This window comes from Pseudophryne corroboree, chromosome 6 (assembly GCF_028390025.1).
Source record: "Pseudophryne corroboree isolate aPseCor3 chromosome 6, aPseCor3.hap2, whole genome shotgun sequence".
Lineage (NCBI taxonomy): Eukaryota > Metazoa > Chordata > Amphibia > Anura > Myobatrachidae > Pseudophryne > Pseudophryne corroboree.
In genome coordinates this window covers 816,118,526-816,139,656 of record NC_086449.1, presented here as the reverse complement: position 1 = coordinate 816,139,656, position 21,131 = coordinate 816,118,526, and positions in this window count along the sequence as shown.

The window sequence follows — 21,131 nt, the reverse complement described above, 5'->3', positions numbered from 1 at the left end:
AGCATGGGTGCCGCCATGACACTTGCGGTCAGCTGACCGGAGAGCACCCAATCCTGCGCTGTGATTGCTCACATGATCCAAGTATCCAATAACTGCCAACCAGGGGGTATAAGTCCAGAGCATCGGCTCAGTCTCATCACCTTGGACAACGCGTCGCATTGCTGCATAGCGTCTCCTGGTTCCAGTTTTCAATCTCCAGTTTCCAGTCTCCAATCTTCAATCTCCTGTTGCCAGCGATCTCCTATTTCTGGCATCTTCAAGTGATCTCACGGTTCCAGTATTCCTGTGGAACTACAGGTCCCAGCATTTACTTCAGCTCCAACTTCTGCTACAGTCAGACTCCACCTTTTGCAGTAAGAGACTTTCTTCAGGTGCTACTCATTATCTTCACCTGTGTATGGTTAACTTGCATTCAGCATTGTGCTATGGCATCTGGCACTTAATACAACCACTTCATATGTGTTTTAAGTTGTCTCCTGTTTAACCTTGCTTGGTTGTGGACTTTGCATTACAAACTGACTGTGTGGAGTATCGTTGCTGGTTTCCAGACCAACTGTGGGAGTGATCACCATCTGATTGCTATACTAGTTTCCAGACTAGTTCATTGCCTGTATTTCATTGCCTAATTACTGCACTGGTTTCCAGACCAGCTAAATACCTGTGACTGTTTATTCATCATCGTCAGCATTCCATGTACCATCCATCCCAAGTTATCATCTGCTTCAATTACTGTATATATTGGTGAGTATATAATAAACATCATTGCGCACATGCGCAGGAATCTCTTACAGCCTCCTCGGTTTCTCCATCGCACCACCACTGACCCACTAGTGCCCCCTCTGGGAACAGACATAACCACAGATCTGACAGAATGTATAGAGGAGGGATCCCAGCAGGTATCTCCGATACTTTCTGCGTTCCCTCCATATCTGCCCGCAGTTGCTTCCCCCACAGGTTTTTATGGGGGATGCGAGGCTGATCAATATCTATATTGTTCTCCGCAGCTACCACAATCTTTTTATTGCGATAGGCCATTGTAGCCTTTGGACTACTGTTCACGGAAAGAAGTTCCGGCTGGGTTCCCTGGAAAACTCCACGGGGAAATGGCCTCCGTGCATTGCGGTCACATGACTGCGCATGTGCAGGACCCCTGGCAGCCCACAGAGCAAATCACAGGGAGGTTCACATATTGCAATGTGATCCTGGGTGGAAAGATCCCACCCAGACTGCATTCAATATGCGACCCATGATAAATGGGCCCCTAACACTCTTATACACTTCTCTTGTCTCACTAGTGGGATGCCTTGGGGTGGTTTGCCTGGGCTGGCTTAGGGGTGTCCCACACCCGACTTGAACCCATAGACTGTTAGGGACTTATCCGATGAGGTTACCTGGACGTGGTGGGTAAGCCGATAATCCCGGCAAAAATTATGCAAAAAAACTCTTATATTTATTGCAAAATGTATTACAGTTCTAATTGGTAATGTTTGAATAGTGCACATGCATCTTTTCTCTTTTGTGTGTCAAGACACTATTAGACATTGAGGAGCCTATTCATCAAACTTATCGCTCCCAATTTACCAAAGGCCAGCCCGGGCACGGCAGTCTACCCCCACCTGATCCCGCTACTGGCGCCTCTAAGGCACATCTCTGGTTCAGGTGGCAGAAGCCACACATGTCTGCCAGCGAACGTGTATCCATGCCTGAGGGAGGAATGCCCACTCCAGCCCGCAGCACATGTGGGCCTGTCCATCCTGCCCAGAATATGTTCGGCACTAGGAGCATCGAGCAGAGCCGAGCGTCCCAGACCCGGTTTCCAGGGAGACGATACCTAAACAGGATGTGACGTATCGGCACTAGCAGCACCGAGCCGAGCGTTGATGTATATGAGTTTGATCACTGTGGTTACCGGGTGAACTTGCGGGACATGTGACTTAATAAATAAAAGACGATGGGCTAAAGACATTACACAGCTGAAATTACTAATGTGGGGCGACAGGGATTGGACAGAGCTAGTTTAAAACATCAGTAGGACAGAGAGCACTCATTACCTTGACAAAGACCCCAGAAGGGGTGGAAACGCCTTGGTGGGGAACCAGCAGTGGTGTTTTGGAGTATGCCAGGGAGAGCGGAGGTCCAGGAGGCGTTATCCGGATCGCAAACTGGCGAAACACCACTCCTCATGCTTACATAAGAACTGCCCGTACCAGTTCTTTTATCCTCTGGTAATTTCATTCACTTCTTCTACTCATCGATTCCAGAAACCTCTTTGAGTGCTTTTTTATTGTGTTTTTATCATGCTTTTGGATTTTTTGGGGTATTTTTACTTGTGTTTGTGGAATTAAATTGTATTCCACTATGCGATTCTTTCCACTCTCTTATTGCATGTGAACCTATGGAGGATACTGCCCGTAGATCACTCTGCAAGCAGTGAGAAAAAATAAGATTTTAAACCTACCGGTAAATCTTTTTCTCCTAGTCCGATGAGGATGCTGGGGACTCCGTAAGGACCATGGGGATAGACGGGCTTGTCAAAGTCAGAAAAATATCTCTATACACACTGCCATATTTGCACCTCATACACGTCCGCGCTGCGCATGCGTACGCTCTCCCGTGCGTGCGCATACTCACAGTCGCGGGCACCCGCAGGCGCACGGTATGCGTATTTACGGTAGAGTTTATGTGATCGTAGCGTGCGACTCAATCGTTACATATTTTAACTATATAATGTATTTTGTAGATCATGGTCCCTTTGATAGATTCTGAAAGTTTGGTTAATGTAGAATGTTCATGAACAGAGAAATCCCTCTTTGTATTGTACGAAGGGTCTAACAGGAGTCATACAGTGGTGTTTAGTACCCATCGGAAGAGTATTTAATTAGCAATATTCCGGTGTTGGTTTGGAGCGGATTAATCGCTCGTGCGAATAGTTATGGACATAAGAAGTTTATGTCCATTTACTATTATTTGCTCTTACTTAGCCATGCGGCGGGAAACCCAGTTTCCCTCCCACCTGAGCTGTTGGAAATCGTCACAGCCCACCTGTATGAATCAACCTATGACCTTTTGTTATAGTGCGAGGAGGAATTCCTGTGTCCAATGAACAATGAGATTGTAGGGACCATTGAATTGTATTGTGTGTGGGGCATAAATAGACAAGCCGATCACATCCAGCTCTCACTCTTCAACGGTTATCATTGCTGAAAATCGGGAGCTGGATGTCCAGAGGCGCATGCGATCGTTTCCCCTTGTGCGTAAGTGTTTCTCCGCAACCATATTGATCTTCTTGTTATTGTGAGCCAATTTCTCTCTCTCTCTTCTCCTCTTTCTCTCTTATTTTCCCTTAAAACGTAATTGTATTGTATTGTATTTCCTGTGTAGTTATCTGGTTAGGTAGTCTATGTTATATTGTAGTGTATGACTTGTATTGTGTTAATTCTTTTGCAAGTATATCATTCATAATATATATATATTAGGCGTTGGACCCTAAGCCCAGGTATCTGTGTATTTCTTATAGTGTTTAGTATTCTCAGAGCGTCGGTGACGCTCGAACAGCATTTGAGTTAATAAGGTTACACTAGGTTGCATCTACACCCTATTTCTACACTAAGGTTTTACTGCATAATATACTGTTTATGGTTTAGATAGATATAAAGGTTTAACATTGTGAGCGTCAGCGCCGCTGGTGATCTCCTCGTGGTCCCGAGCGTCCGCTACGCTATAGCGAATCATTACGTTAGACGGCAGCCAATAGCGTGCCTGCCTGTGATCTCTTGGCCGTGAGCGAACGTGACGCTTGAGCGTCTCGACTACGGCTAAGCGATTGCTACGCAACGAGCGTACCCTTACGGTACTCCATACGTGAATAGCGTACAGTGTTCTTAGACCTCACAAAGGGTTTTATATAAGATAAATATCTAGCTTTATCAATTGGCGGCTCGCCCGTCCTTCACATATCTGCACTAGGTAATTTCAGCAGACATTATCCAGCAGCAAAGGGCGGGAGGTCATATTCCTCGTAGTGCTGTTTGGATAAGCGTCTGCTTCGCTTAGTAAAGGGTGCTGAAGGAATCCGGGACCGGAGGTAAGAACAAAACGATAGTGTCTTTTTAAAACTGTTTATTTTTCTGTCTTGCGTACACACGCACGCACATATATATATATATCTGCATTTCTTTTTCATTTGTGTATTTTCGTATATCACTCTCCTGGTTGCCAGTTTTATAGTTGATAAAAGTGCTAAGAGAGATTTGCCGCTATTTCAATAGTTTGAGTAAAGGTAATATAGTTAAAGTATAGACAAACACACAGCTCTACCTAAAGGTAAAAGGAGAGATTGGTGTGGTGTGCGGTAGATGATCAAGGATCATCTACATTGATAAAACGTGTTAGTTGTGTTACGGTAGACAAAGACTGGTGTACACGTGTCTCTAACAAAGGGAGAGACTCGCGTACGCAAAGGCCGACGCACGCAGCGTAAATTACGCAACGGAGCGTCTGGGTACGCCCACGTAACTCAAGTCACACGATAGTGTTGATTTTTAAATAACGCAACAGGCGATAAGTAGCGCAAATCTATTTTTAATTCGAAATTTAAATTAATAGATCCTTCTCCTAATTTGTAACACATCTGGTCTAAAGAGAAATTTCTGCGCAGAAATAGAAATAGAAACAAAAGTGTATATGTGGTGAGTGAGTGTGTTTTTACAATGTTGAGGATTGAACCAAAAGAAATCATCGAGTTCTCGTGAGGTACATACGTGTAAGTGACATGCACGGTGGCTAGGGAGGCATCCTTGGTTAAACAAAAAAAATTTGAGCATTAGAGTATAGCAGACCAGGAGGTCATACTGTAACAGACCAGGAGGTCATAGCAGACCAGCAGGTTCAGGTACAGCAGACAAGGAAGTCCGCTATACAGTCCACAGGCACAACACCAAAAAAGGGTTGGTGCAACACCCATATAGGCCATACAAGCTCTTGCTGAAGGAATTCGCAGCCGCAATTTTCGATTCCGCTGGTCGCTCCGTACATAAGATTAGTTGCTTATGTGCTGAACGATTGTACCGCACGTAATTGTGTGCATTAGTAAACCTGACCGGTACTATTTGTGTACTAAGGTCATAAACGCTATTTGTACATTCTGACGTGATTTGTGTAATTTTTTATTTTTACAAAGGGAAGTTCGCTGGTCACTCAGGAACAACCTCACCTTTACTGGAAAGAGTAAGTGTTCTGCGGATATCCCTCGCATGTTCCAGTAAACAAAGGTTAATAGGTGCCCTGGGTCGAGTACGCCAGCACCATATCGGTGTGATCAGGTCGTATTGGTCGGCGTGGGCAGAGTGAGTAAGGTGCTCGGTAAACCTTACCGTCAACCTATCGTGAATATCTTGGTTTTTTGTAAGGGTCCGTAACACCTGCAAATTATGGGGGCCAGTTGTTCAGGAAGGGGGCGATCAACCTCGGTTCGGGTTGATTCCATAAACCGACCAGTCGGGTCGGCAAGGTACGTAATGTGTGAAAAGTACGGAAGTCACACAGAAGCTTTATGTGATGAATGGGAGAGAATGACAGTACATGACGGGGAGAAATTCCCAAGAGTAGGTAGCTTCAGCCCAGAACTTATGCCCTTAAATGTTCCTCTCAGGCCATGGTCTCATATTTCCATGGATTTTGTGGTAGACCTCCCTCTGTCAGCCGGATTCCGAGTCATATGGGTGGTAGTGGACCGTTTTAGCAAGATGGCTCATTTCATTGCTCTTCCCCGACTGCCATCTGCCCAGGGATTGGCTGTTTTGTTTCTCCGCCATGTTTTCAGACTTCATGGGTTGCCCACTGATATTGTTTCTGATCAGGGTCCACAATTCATTGCACAATTCTGGAGGTCTTTTTGTGCTTCATTAAAGATGAAATTGTCTTTAACATCCGGCTACCATCCCCAGTCCAACGGGCAAACCGAGCGAGTTAACCAATCATTGAAACAGTATTTGCGTTTGTACTCAGCCAAACTCCAGAATGATTGGTCCGAGTTTCTTCCTTTGGCGGAGTTTGCTTACAATAATTCTTGTCATTCCTCCACTAATGTGTCTCCATTCTTTTCAGTTTTTGGTTTTCACCCCAGAGCTAATTCTTTTTTTCAACATTCTTCAGTTTCCTCGCTAACCTTAACCTCTCATCTCAGAGTCATTTGGAAAAAAGTGCACCTTGCTCTCAGAAAAGCGGCCTTTCGAGAGAAAAAATTTTCTGCCAGGCTCCGACGTCCTTGCACTTTTAAGGTGGGAGATAGGGTATGGTTATCGACTCGTAACATTAGACTTCGACAATCCTCAGCTAGATTGGGCCCCAAATTTATTGGACCATTTCATATTATTAAAAAAATCAACCCAGTTGCTTTCCGGTTACGTTTACCAAAAGCTCTCCGGATCGGAAATACGTTCCATTGTTCCCTGTTGAAACCATACGTTTCTTCCAGTAGATTTCCTCGGAAGATCTCTCAGGGGAAATCTCCAGTAGATGTACAGGGACAACAGGAGTTCTTGGTGGAGAAGGTTCTCGATTCCAAATTGTCCCGGGGTCGGCTTTATTTTCTGGTGCACTGGAGAGGCTATGGTCCAGAGGAAAGGTCTTGGGTCCTGGATAAGGATCTCCATGCCCCGAGGCTCAAGAGGGCATTTTTTCGGGAATTTCCTCAGAAACCTGGCTTTAGGGGTTCCTTGACCCCTCCTCAAGGGGGGGGTACTGTTAGGCGCCGGGGTCCGCTCGGCGGTGCGGCCCGGCGCCTAGCAACCAGGGACGCCGTACGCGTACAGCCGCTGGCTCCCTGGCAACGCTAGACGCCGGGCGCACGGAGCCGCACGGACCCTAGCAACGGGGACGCCACTGGCGGACCGCGTTCCCCGTTGCTGGGTCCATTTAAATTAAGTAGGGCACCTGTTTCCTGGCCGTGCAGCAAGGCAACTGCACGGCATCCACGCAATTAGCCCTGTCAGCAGTTGATTGGAGGGCTTCAGTTTATATGCTCTTGCAGTGCCTCACACAGACGCCGGTAATAGCTTCCTGCATGCTGTCTCTGTTTGCTGAGAGTGTTTCCAGTCTTGCTGTATCCGGTCGTTCCAGTCCTCAGTTGTCCTGCACTCGGAAGTCGTCATCTTGTTCCTGGAGTCCTGACTGAGCACCGTTTAAACATCCAGTGGTGTTCGTGAGTCGCGGCGTTGCCGTGTGTTGCGGCTTGGCCGCTTTATTATTTATTACTTATTATTTGTGTTTCAGAGCATTTTGCGGAGGATTCCGCTCCCACAGATCCACTCTGGTATCCAGCGGTGCTGGGTAGGAGTTATGGACTAGTGGATTTTGGTTGTCCTTTTACCTGGCGGTTTTTCCGCACATACTTCAGGTTTGGTTAGTTAGCTTGTTGCCCTTGGCCTGTTGTTAGTCAGAGGTCCTCTTGTCATCATCCTGCCTCGGATTTCCCTTTGTCTCTCACTAAGACCGGGGGGCACCGGAGTTGGGCAGACATAATCCGCCTTTCAAACGTGGCTGCCAGGGGCTCAAGAAACCATAGTCTCGCAAGGGATTTCCGATAGCATGGGTGAGACAATAGAGTTAGGGTGCCAGGGGCAACTAGTCTTTCCTGCTCCCGTAACCAGCATTCCCTTCCAGTACTCTGGCCATTGTCATAAGATCTCCTCCGGTCAGGAGTACTGGAATCATAACACGGTCCAGACAATGGAGGCGTGTCCGCTTCAATTGCGGGGTGGGCCGCGGCAGCTGCGTGACGTCACACGCAGCCGCTGTGACCCAAAACAAGGTGGTCCGGCGAGCTCCTTCGCTGCTAGGCTGCGAAAGCAGGGGGCTGCTCTTAAGATGCGAGCGCATCACTGTTTATTGAATCGCTCGCATTTTAGCGGGGGGAATAACCCGGCATGCGGGGCGACCTTGTCCTGTGCTCGGTGCATGCTAGAGAAAGGAGTTGTAGTTTTGCAGAATTTTGCAATACTACAACTCATGCTGAATTTGGCCCTCCATCCTGAATAAAGAACCCAGTGGTAGCCCTCGTCAGCTGTAGATATATATAATCAAAGTATTTCATATAAGGACGGTTGTTGAGGGTAACTGAAGCAGGTTTCTGAAATATATGGAGGAGCGTCGGTAAGATGCGTCATCCAACAGAAATCTCAGATTTTTTATTTATCTTGGTACAAATTTGTTCATAAAAACAATACTGATAAAGATGTAGAAGACTATTTATAATCACACAGTGATAATTCATCCCAATAATAATCTATTGTATTACTATTATTATTATTATTATTATTATTATGCTTTATTTATATTGCGCCAAAGGGGATCCGCAGCACCCAACTACAGAGTTCATAAATGAAAAATCAAAACAGGACAATAGTGACTTATCGTTGAAGACAGTATAGGACAAGTACAGGGAAAATAAACATAGTTGCATCAGCAGATGACACTGACATAAGTATCAGGGTGGCAGAAGCCATGGGATTTGGTGTCATCGAGGATGTTAAGTAAGAGAAGGATAAGCACATGAGGGTTGAGTGCCCTGTGCGTAAGAGCTTACATTCTAAAGGGGAGGGGCAGACAGACAGGGGTGACACAGATGGGGTAGAAAGTAAGCCTGGGCCACAGAAGTCTTAGGAGGAGATTTGGCTGGGTTTGGTGAAGAAGTGGGTCTTGAGAGCCCGTTTGAAGTTTTGTAGAGAGGTGGAGAATCTGAGGGGGAGAGTTAGAGAATTCCAGAGAAGTGGTGCAGCACATGAAAAATCTTAGAAGGTAAGAGTGAGAGGAAGTAATCAGTCGGCAGGAGAGGTGGCGTGCATTAGGAGAGCAAAGAGGACGGGTAGGAGAGTAAAGGGAGATAAGATCAGAGATGTAGATGGGAGAGGAGTGGGTGAGGGCTTTGTAAGTGAGTGTGAGAAGTTTTAATTGGATTCTGAAAGGGAAGAGAAGCCAGTGAAGGGCTTGTAGGAGAGGGGAGGTGGACGTAGTGCATTTGGTGAGGAAGATGAGCCGGGCAGCAGCGTTGAGGACAGATTGGAGTGGAGAGAGGTATTTGTCTGGGATGCCAGATAGGAGGAGATTACAGTAGTCCAGTCTAGATATTACCAGTGAGTGGATAATAGTCTTGGTGGCATCCTGGGTGAGAAAGGGTCTGATCCTGGAAATGTTTTTGAGATGAAAGTGGCAGGTTTCTGAGAGGTGCTGAATGTGTGGTTTGAAGGAGAGGGAGGAGTCAAGAATTACTCCAGGACAGCGCACTTGGGGGCTAGAGGAGATAGTAGTGCCATCAATAGATAATGAGATTTTGGGAGGTGAGGTTATGCGGGAGGGAGGGAAGATGATCAGCTCAGTCTTAGACATGTTGAGTTTAAGAAAGTGCTAGGACATCCAGGAAGAGATAGCAGAGAGATAGTTGGATATACGAATGAGGAGAGCAGGAGAGAGATCAGGGGAGGACAGGTAGATTTGAGTGTCATCAGCATAGAGATGATATTGGAAGTTAAAAGAGCTAACGAGTTCACCTACAGAGGACGTATAGAGAGACAAAAGGAGAGGACCAAGAACAGAGCCTTTGGGGACACCAACAGTTAGTGTAAGTGTGTGTGTGTGTGGGGGGGGGGGGGGAGGTAGCGTCATGAGAGGAGACAGAGAAGGAATGACCAAAGAGGTAGGAAGACAGCCAGGAGAGGGCAGTATCACGCAGACTAAGGGAGTAAAGGATTTGCAAAAGGAGAGGTTGGTCTACAGTGTCAAAAGCAGCAAAGATGTCAAGGAGAATAAGAAGGGAGTAGTGGTACTTAGATTTTGCTGCATAAAGGTCATTGCAGACTTTGTGAGGGCAGTTTCAGTGGAGTGGAGAGAACGGAAACCAGATTGGAAATGGTCAGCAGTGAGTTCGAGGAAAGAAAGGCAGTAAGGCGGTTGTAGACAATACGCTCAAGGAGTTTGGAGGCAAAAGGGAGGAGAGGAGGAGAGAAATGGGTTGGTAATTGGAGACGGTGTTTGGGTCAAGGGTAGGTTTTTTAGGAATAGGGGAGACGAGTGCATGCTTGAAGGCAGAGGGGACAGTGCCGGATGAGAGGGAGAGATTGAGAAGGTGGGCAAGATGGGAACAGGCAGAAGGAGAGAGGTAATGGAGGAGGCGGGAGGGGATAGGGTCAAGTTGGGAGGTGGTGGTGGGGGGAGGAATGGATGAGGGCCATGACTTCCTCCCCAGATACTTGGGAAAAAGATGTCAGAGTTGATTTGAGGAAAGGGGGGGGGGTTTGGTAAGGGATGGGAGGTGGCTGTTTGCTGACGGTCTGGTGGGATGTGATGTCCTGACGTATGGAGTCAATCTTGGATGTGAAATAAGTGGCAAAGTCAAGAGCAGAGAGGAGGGGAGAGGAGGTGGGAGTGGGCAGAGGAGGGAGTTGACAGTGACAAAGAGGCGCCGGGGGTTGGAAGACTGGGAGGAGATGAGACTTTTGAAGTATGATTGTTTAGCAAGGGAAAGGGCAGCACTGAAGGATGAGAGCATACATTTGGAGGAAGTCTGCCTTAGAGCGTGATTTCCTCCACTGTCGCTCGGCAGTACGTGAGCTTTTTTGAAGATATCTGGTGCATTTGGTGTGCCAGGGTTGAGGTGTTAATCTACGAGGGTGAATTGTGGTAGGCATAGCGACAACAGAGTCAAGAGCAGAAGTAAGGGATGCATTGTATAGGTAAGTGGCTTGTTCAGGGCATGAGAGAGAGAGAATAGGAGAAAGAAGTGAGTCGGGAAGATAGGGATGAAGTGTCAATAGCCTCAATGTTACACTTAGTGATGGTTGCTTTAAGAGGGAGAGATGGGGAAGCAGAGATAGATAAGTTAAAAGAGAGCAGATGGTGGTCAGAGAGGGGAAAAGGGGAGTTGGAGAAATCAGAAATATCACAATGGTGAGGGAAAACCAGATCCAGTGAGCTACCATTCAGATGGGAGTGGGAGGAGGTCCACTGGGAGAGACCAAGTGAAGAGGTGAGGTTAAGGAGGTTAGAGGCAAGTGATTTTGTGGGGTTATTGATAGGAATGTGTAAATCACCTAGGAAACGGAGGGAATGTCAGAGGAGAGGAAATGAGGAAGCCAGGAAGCAAAATTGTAGAAGAATTCGGATGGGATGCCAGGGGGGCGGTATATATCCAACTCACCATGAGTTCCAGTGGAATTTTACACTGCTGGGACTGACCTGGGATTGTCCGAGCACACGTGTGACCATGAATGCAATGGACGCAAGGCCATAGGGATCTGCTTGGACCCCTCTTCACAATGGGGACCTCTTTCTGATAGGAAGAAGCAGGGTTCCGGGATCCAACCCACAGGCAAATTCTCAAAACTTTCAGTTCCAAAAGTTTGCTGAATTCTATGCGGCCCCTTCGGGCTACTATAAACTAGTGATGTGCACCGGAATTTTTTCGGGTTTTGTGTTTTGGTTTTGGATTCGGTTCCGCGGCCGTGTTTTGGATTCGGACGCGTTTTGGCAAAACCTCACTGAAATTTTTTTGTCGGATTCGGGTGCGTTTTGGATTCGGGTGTTTTTTACAAAAAACCCTCAAAAACAGCTTAAATCATAGAATTTGGGGGTCATTTTGATCCCATAGTATTATTAACCTCAATAACCATAATTTCCACTCATTTCCAGTCTATTCTGAACACCTCACACTATTATTTTTAGTCCTAAAATTTGCCTCGACGTCGCTGGATGACTAAGCTAAGTGACCCAAGTGGCCGACACAAACACCTGGCCCATCTAGGAGTGGCACTGCAGTGTCAGACAGGATGGCAGATTTAAAAAATAGTCCCCAAACAGCACATGATGCAAAGAAAATAAGAGGCGCAATGAGGTAGCTGTGTGACTAAGCTAAGCGACCCAAGTGGCCGACACAAACACCTGGCCCATCTAGGAGTGGCACTGCAGTGTCAGACAGGATGGCACTTCAAAAAAATAGTCCCCAAACAGCACATGATGCAAAGAAAAAAAGAGGTGCACCAAGGTCGCTGGATGGCTAAGCTAAGCGACACAAGTGGCCGACACAAACACCTGGACCATCTAGGAGTGGCACTGCAGTGTCAGACAGGATGGCAGATTTAAAAAATAGTCCCCAAACAGCACATAATGCAAAGAAAAAAAGAGGAGCAATGAGGTACCTGTGTGACTAAGCTAAGCGACCCAAGTGGCCGACACAAACACCTGGCCCATCTAGGAGTGGCACTGCAGTGTCAGACAGGATGGCACTTCCAAAAATAGTCCCCAAACAGCACATGATGCAAAGAAAAAAAGAGGTGCACCAAGGTCGCTGGATGGCTAAGCTAAGCGACACAAGTGGCCGACACAAACACCTGGCCCATCTAGGAGTGGCACTACAGTGTCAGACAGGATGGCACTTCCAAAAATAGTCCCCAAACAGCACATGATGCAAAGAAAAATGAAAGAAAAAAGAGGTGCAAGATGGAATTGTCCTTGGGCCCTCCCACAATTGGACTCTCCTTGGGGATTTGTGATTTAGAAGAACGCACAGTTCTTTGCTGTGCTTTTGCCATCTTAACTCTTTTAAGTTTTCTAGCAAGAGGATGAGTGCTTCCATCCTCATGTGAAGCTGAACCACTAGCCATGAACATAGGCCAGGCCCTCAGCCGTTCCTTGCCACTCCGTGTCGTAAATGGCACATTGGCAAGTTTACGCTTCTCCTCAGACGATTTTGATTTCGATTTTTGGGTAATTTTACTGAACTTTATTTTTTTGGATTTTACATGCTCTCTACTATGACATTGGGCATCGGCCTTGGCAGACGACGTTGATGGCATTTCATTGTCTCGGCCATGACTAGTGGCAGCAGCTTCAGCACGAGGTGGAAGTAGTTCTTGATCTTTCCCTATTTTACCCTCCACATTTTTGTTCTCCATTTTTTAATGTGTGGAATTATATGCCAGTAATATATCAATAGTAATGGCCTACTACTATATATACTGCGCACAACTGAAATGCACCACAGGTATGGATGGATAGTATACTTGTGGACACAGAGGTATGTAGAGCAGTGGCCTACAGTACCGTACTGCTATATATTATATACTGGTGGTCAGCAAACTGTGCAAAACTTAAATGCACCACAGGTATGGATGGATAGTATACTTGACGACACAGAGGTAGGTAGAGCAGTGGCCTACTGTACCGTACTGCTATATATTATATACTGGTGGTCAGCAAACTGTGCAAAACTTAAATGCACCACAGGTATGGATGGATAGTATACTTGACGACACAGAGGTAGGTAGAGCAGTGGCCTACTGTACCGTACTGCTATATATTATATACTGGTGGTCAGCAAACTGTGCAAAACTGAAATGCACCACAGGTATGGATGGATAGTATACTTGACGACACAGAGGTAGGTAGAGCAGTGGCCTTCTGTACCGTACTGCTATATATTATATACTGGTGGTCAGCAAACTGTGCAAAACTTAAATGCACCACAGGTATGGATGGATAGTATACTTGACGACACAGAGGTAGGTAGAGCAGTGGTCTACTGTACCGTACTGCTATATATTATATACTGGTGGTCAGCAAACTGTGCAAAACTGAAATGCACCACAGGTATGGATGGATAGTATACTTGACGACACAGATGTAGGTAGAGCAGTGGCCTTCTGTACCGTACTGCTATATATTATATACTGGTGGTCAGCAAACTGTGCAAAACTTAAATGCACCACAGGTATGGATGGATAGTATACTTGACGACACAGAGGTAGGTAGAGCAGTGGCCTACTGTACCGTACTGCTATATATTATATACTGGTGGTCAGCAAACTGTGCAAAACTGAAATGCACCACAGGTATGGATGGATAGTATACTTGACGACACAGAGGTAGGTAGAGCAGTGGCCTACTGTACCGTACTGCTACATATTATATACTGGTGGTCAGCAAAATTCTGCACTGTCCTCCTACTATATACTACAATGCAGCACAGATATATGCAGCACACTGAGCACAGATATGGAGCGTTTTTCAGGCAGAGAATGTATAATACTGGTGGTCACTGGTCAGCAAAACTCTGCACTGTCCTCCTACTATATAATACTGCTGGTCCCCAGTCCCCACAATAAAGCAGTGTGAGCACAGATATTTGCAGCACACTGAGCACAGATATGGAGCGTTTTTCAGGCAGAGAACGTAGATATTGCAGCACACTGAGCACAGATATTTGCAGCACACTGAGCACAGATATTTGCAGCACACTGAGCACAGATATTTGCAGCCCACTGAGCACAGATATTTGCAGCACACTGAACATAGAAACTGAGAGGACGCCAGCCACGTCCTCTCACGATCATCTCCAATGCACGAGTGAAAAATGGCGGCGACGCGCGGCTCCTTATATAGAATATGAATCTCGCGAGAATCCGACCGCGGGATGATGACGTTCGGGCGCGCTCGGGTTAACCGAGCAAGGCGGGAGGATCTGCGTTGCTCGGAACCGTGTAAAAAAAGATGAAGTTCGGGCGGGTTCGGATCCCGAGGAACCGAACCCGCTCATCACTACTAAAAACATTTTGGAAAGTAGCATTTCCACATTGGTAAGGGATCCATAATTAATAATGGGCCCCACAGTAACTAGTTGTACAGAACTATGGCTATGTAACCAGAAATCTATCACCAGTTTTCCTTGTCTGACAATTTACAATTCTCAGTTTTTATATTACAGATATTTAACATGTACAGTATTGAATAAACTGCACTGTACCGTGTCATGTATCTGTGAGGCCACAACACCGACACACATCTGTCTGGACTCAGAGATGGGCGCAGATCACAGAGAGGCAGTACGATAATATACAGGAAACAGATGCTTCATGCCGGCTTCTCTGATCTGCTGCGCCTGAGGAAGACGCAGCATGGGATCATCTGAGTAACTCTCGGCTCACTCACAATGGCCTGGAAATTCACGCTGCTTCAGATATTCACTGTCTTCAGCATGTCCAGAAAACATGGCCATGGCTCCCCTATTTTCTGTAACGCTGCCTGACGCTGCCCCCCCACCTTCCCCCTCCCCAACATACTGAAGAGTTTGTGACATCGCAGCCCCGGGTGTGCACATGCGCAGATCAAAAATATCTGAGATTTGCAATAACATCAGGAATTCCTACATCTCTGAATTAGGCCCACAGTTTGCCTAAAGCAACGGTCCAAATTGTGAAGACCTATTTCTTAAATATATTAAATACCTTAGGAAGAGATAATTGGTGAAAACTCATTTTATTTACAGAAAAAATGCTTATAACATTTCTTCTTCTTCTTATTATTATTATTATTATTATTATCATTATTATCATGAATACAGCTATATACTCTATTATTTACCATGTGAGAAATTCAAATATTAGTGACACTGTTATTTTCCAACAATTAAAAAAGAATCTGTCAAAATAAATGCACACATTTAGATGATATAGATATAAACATCCCTGAGAAGGACGGATCTAACCTCACACCAGACTATATAATACCTCCCCTCCTTATAGGGTAATGCTTCAGCAGATGCAATCTGTACTGTATGGTGGTCATTGGTATGCTATCTGTAAAGTATGGTGGTCATTGGGATGCTATCTGTACTGTATGGTGGTCACTGGGATGCTATCTGTACTGTATGGTGGTCATTGGGATGCTATCTGTACTGTATGCTGGTCATTGGGATGCTATCTGTACTGTATGGTGGTCATTTGTGTGCTATCTGTACTGTATGGTGGTCATTTTTATGCTATCTGTACTGTATGGTGGTCATTGGGATGCCATCTGTACTGTATGGTGGTCATTGGGATGCCATCTGTACTGTATGGTGGTTCTTGGGATGCCATCTGTACTGTATGATGGGCATTGTGATGCCATCTGTACTGTATGGTGGTCATTGGGATGCCATCTGTACTGTATGGTGGTCATTGGTATGCTTTCTGTACTGTATGGTGTTCATTGGGATGCTATCTGTACTGTATGGTAGTCATTGGTATGCTATCTGTAAAGTATGGTGGTCATTGGTATGCTATCTGTACTGTATGGTGGTCATTGGGATACTATCTGTACTGTATTTTGGTCATTGGGATGCTATCTGTACTGTATGGTGGTCATTGGTATGCTATCTGTAAAGTATGGTGGACATTGGGATGCTATCTGTACTGTATGGTGGTCATTGGTATGCTATCTGTACTGTATGGTAGTCATTGGGATGCTATCTGTACTGTATGGTGGCCAAGGGGTTGCTATCTGTACTGTATGGTGGTCATTAGGATGCTATCTGTGCTGTATGGTGGTCACTGGGATGCTCTCTCTACTGTATGGTGGTCATTGGGATGCCATCTGTACTGTATGGTGGTCATTGGTATGCTATCTGTACTGTATGGTAGTCATTGGGATGCTATCTGTATTGTATGGTGGTCATTTTTATGCTATCTGTACTGTATGGTGGTCATTGTTATGCTATCTGTACTGTATGTGGTTATTGGTATGCTATCTGTAAAGTATGGTGGTCATTGGGATGCTATCTGCACTGTATGATGGTCCTTGGTATGCTATCTGTACTGTATGGTGGTCATTGGGATGCCATCTGTACTGTATGGTGGTCATTGGGATGCCACCTGTACTGTATGGTGGTCATTGGGATGCCATCTGTACTGTATGGTGCTCATGGGCTTGCTGTCTACACTAAATATAGGTCACTGGAATGGTGTACTGTATGGCGAGAACTGAGATGCTATCTGTACTTTTTGGCAGTCACTGGCAAAGTCAATGTACTGTGTGGCAGTCAAGCAACAAATAAGATTATTGTATGGTGACTGTGACCGGATGGTTCCGTACGAAAGCCCTTATCGCTTTTGCGTCCCGTCCCCAGTACACAGAATGGATGTTTAGGTCACACGGGACCTGGTCTCATAGGAGATTCCCGCTTACCGTCAGTAACCGCCTGTTACTGACTCCACCCACTGCGCAGTGGGTGAGTTTACGCTGCCACCACCAAACTCCTAACCTGCCGTGGTGTTTGGAACCACGGATCTGCTCTGTATGTGTCGACACACCGCCTTACCACCCCTGTGTGGTGTTGACGAATCCCCAAACGTTGCTTGCCCAAGCACAGCACGGTAGCAGGCCGAAGGTGGAGCTTGGAGACGCTGGTTACACCCTGGACAGCCGGTGAACGGAGCTAGGTTTCGCCTAGCCCTGCAGGTTACAAGATGAAGCGGTCGTCTTTAGGCAGAAGATCTTTATTTGGCCAAGTACTGTAGTTCTGAAAATAACTTCAGCTATACAGCAGATGTTACAGCAGAATGAAACTGGTATAATCATAGGCGTGCGCAGCACATTTTATTAGGGGGTGCACGATTGGAGGGGCGTGTCTAGCACTGCCTATTGTGCCTAACACCACCTATTGGGCGTGTCTAGTATCATATAATGGCACTCAATATAAACTAAATAATACAGGGAATTTGATTAATAGAGTGTACAGTGAGGGCTGGCAGATGATTATTAAACTCAAAAGCTTGGGACCTCACTGACCAATTCCAATAATTTAAGGACAATGTAATAGGCAAAAACCAGTGCTTGTGGCTTCCCACAATAAAATATGTGGCGAAACAGAAGCCAGTCATGTCCCTGTCCCTCACCACATAATGGAACCTAAGGATGAAATATATATATATATATATATATATATATCAAATACACACAGCCCGGCACTCCACTTGGCATAGGAAAGAGTTGCCCTGGTGCCTTCAGTGTGGAATCAGAAATAGAAGAAAAAAGCAGCGGCACTCGGGGCCTTGTTAAAGAGTAAATTATAATTGAGACATCAATGAAAAACCATCAACGTTTTGGGGATTTAAACCCCTTTGTCAAGATGTCACATCTTGACAAAGGGGTTTAAATCCCCGAAACGTTGATGGTTTTTGATTGATGTCTCAATTATAATTTACTCTTTAACAAGACCCCGAGTGCCGCTGCTTTTTTCTTCTATTTTTTTCTTATATATATATATATATTGTGACAAGAACACTGGGATAGTGTTTGAGGGCAGGTATATTTGTCCCAGGTTCTTGTCTTACATGTTTTAGAAAATGTTAACTTCTAGGAAAAATGCTTTTTGTTTTGTCTGAACCTTTTCAGTTTGCTGTAAAAGCTGGGTAAAGGCTCTGAGAGAGAGATAAGGCGTGTTCTAGACATTGGGCCCAGTTCGGGTCTTTGGCCTCACAGAGGGCTAATCAGGGTTTCAGCTGTGTAAGAGTGATATAGTGCTTCTAACCTGATTAGTATGGGCAGACTGCCTGGGAAGGCTGCAGGATCTGTGTGTGAGAGACACGCTTTCTGATGCAAGTAAGCTATACAGTATGTACTGAAGAACTCTGTGTTTTGTTTAGTGACAGTTAGGAACATCTTATGTTTAGTTAGTGCCGGACAGGCAAGGTATTTTTATTTTGGGGTTTGTTTTATTTTCTGTTTCAATAAAACTGGCCGGGGTCAGTTGTACCAGAAACTGGACTTGTGTTGTTCCTCAGCTGCTGCGTGCGGCCATATTCCCCAGGAAAAGGTGCCTTGCACCCCTACAGTGTTACAACTTGGTGGAGAATGCGAGCAGGCCGTTCTGCGCATAAGTGAAAGCAGCAGCTTTGTGAGGCCTGCAGAAAACGGTGGTTTATGCAGATACAGCCCAGTGTGAAGTTACTGAGACTCACCCCTGAGGGTTTGATATATGTCCTGGGTGAAAGCAGCTGCAAAGCCGCCTGAAAAATCTGTTGACATGGAGGATCTGCTTAAAGCCTTGCTGCAAGCTACAGCGGCTCAGCAGGAGGCCAACCGACAGCAGCAGGTGGCAATGGAGGAAAATTGGAGACTACAGCGTCAGGATAGAGAGGCCTTAGCAGAAGTGGTGCAGAGACTTGCAGCTCGGGTTGGAGATGTGGCCGTCAGTGCTCCAACCAGCTCTAGTTCTATACGGGCCAGTCACTTCCTGCAGAAAATGACAGAGGCTGATGATGTGGAGGCCTATCTGACCACGTTTGAAAGGACTGCCGAGCGTGAGAACTGGCCGAAAGCACAGTGGGCCAGTCTGCTGGCACCTTTCCTGTCAGGTGAGCCCCAAAAAGCTTACTTTGATTTAAGCCCTGCTGAGGCTCGGGACTATGATAAACTAAAGACTGAGATCCTGACCCGCCTGGGAGTCACGCTGTCAGTACGAGCGCAACGGGTGCACCGTTGGCTGTACGCCATGGAGAAGCCTCCGCGCTCCCAGATGCACGACCTTATTCAGCTAACAAAAAAATGGCTGCAGCCAGAGACATTAACTGGTCCCCAGATGGTGGAAAGAGTCGTCATGGACCGCTACTTGAGATCTTTGCCCATGGTCCTGCGCAAGTGGGTGAGCCATGGAAACCCGGGTACTGCTGACCAATTAGTGGACATGGTAGAGAGGTATTTGGCAGCAGAGGAACTACTGATGACCACCCAGCAACCCATAGATCCTCGACAGCGCCCTTCAGTAAAGACTGGTAAGACTGTTCCGTGGGAAAACGTTGCTGGGCGGTTAAGAGAACGCAAGGCTGGAGAGACTGTAAACACTGGCCCTGGAAACAGGCCAATGGGGCTAGAACGGTCTATGCTGCCCAAATGGGTTGGTAATCGTGTGGTTAAATGTTTTAGGTGTGGTATGCCAGGTCATGTTATTGCCAATTGCCCAGTCACGCAAGAACCCATGCAATGTGATGCTGCCTTTGAATGTCGCAGAATGTCTTTCTTTGCTAGGTTAGCCTGTACTGTGGTACCTTCACCTGAGCTGGAAAAACAAATGTGTGATGTGCTCTTAGAAGGTAACCGGGTAGAGGCCTTGCTAGATTCAGGAAGTTTAGTTACCCTCGTGAAAGCTGGGTTAGTGAACCCCTTAAAGGTCCAGCAAATACCTATTGGGGTAACTTGCATACATGGGGATACCCAATATTATGCCACTGCTGAGGTGAATATAGAAACTTGTTGTGGGTCAGCAATGGTTAAAGTGGGACTGGTCCCTACCTTGGTGCATGAGGCCATAATAGGGAGGGATTTTCCTCGTTTTTGGAAACTGTGGGAATCACGGTTATCAACAGATGTGAGAAGTAAAAAGCCAGTTGATAATACCGGTGATTTTTTGGATGTACGTGGGTCTTCGGAACTTTCTGGCCCTTTGCCTTTTGCTAGTTTGGCTGGGGAAGTGACAGATGGGGAGTCCAGTGAGGACCCTCTTGCCGGGAACAGAGACATAGTAGTTAGAACTGAAAGCGTGCCTGACCTGGAGGTAAAGAAGGATCTGTTTGCGTCTGAACAGTTAAAGGATCCTACCTTAATAAAGGCTAGAGAGAATGTTAAGATTGTTAATGGGGAACCTGTGGTACCAGGTGACAGGGTTACGTATCCCCACATGGCCATCTGTAATGAGCTCTTGTACCACATTGTCAAAAGGGGTGAGGATGTGGTGGAACAGCTGGTAGTTCCCCAGCCTTATCGGAGAACGGTACTAGATTTAGCTCATAGTCACGTTACCGCAGGACATTTAGGGGCAGAAAAAACCACTGAAAGAGTTTTACAAAGGTTCTTTTGGCCAGGGGTTTATAAAGAAGTGTCTGAATATTGTTCTTCCTGTCCTGAATGCCAGTATCATGCCCCTAGACCCCATTTCAGGAGCCCACTAGTTCCCATGCCTATTATAGAGGTCCCGTTTGACAGAATAGCCATGGATCTCGTGGGGCCCTTGTTAAAGTCTGCTCGGGGCCATCAGTATATCCTGGTAATTATGGACTATGCCACTCGATATCCTGAGGCTGTCCCTTTACGCACTATCACAACCAAGGCGATAGCTAGGGAGCTGGTGCAGGTATTTAGTAGAGTGGGAATACCAAAAGAAATTTTGACTGACCAAGGTACTCCATTTATGTCAAGGATCATGAAAGAATTGTGCAAGTTATTTAAGGTCACTCACCTCAGGACGTCCATCTACCATCCCCAAACTGACGGGTTGGTGGAAAGGTTTAATAAAACATTAAAAAGTATGTTAAAAAAGGTTGTTGAGAGAG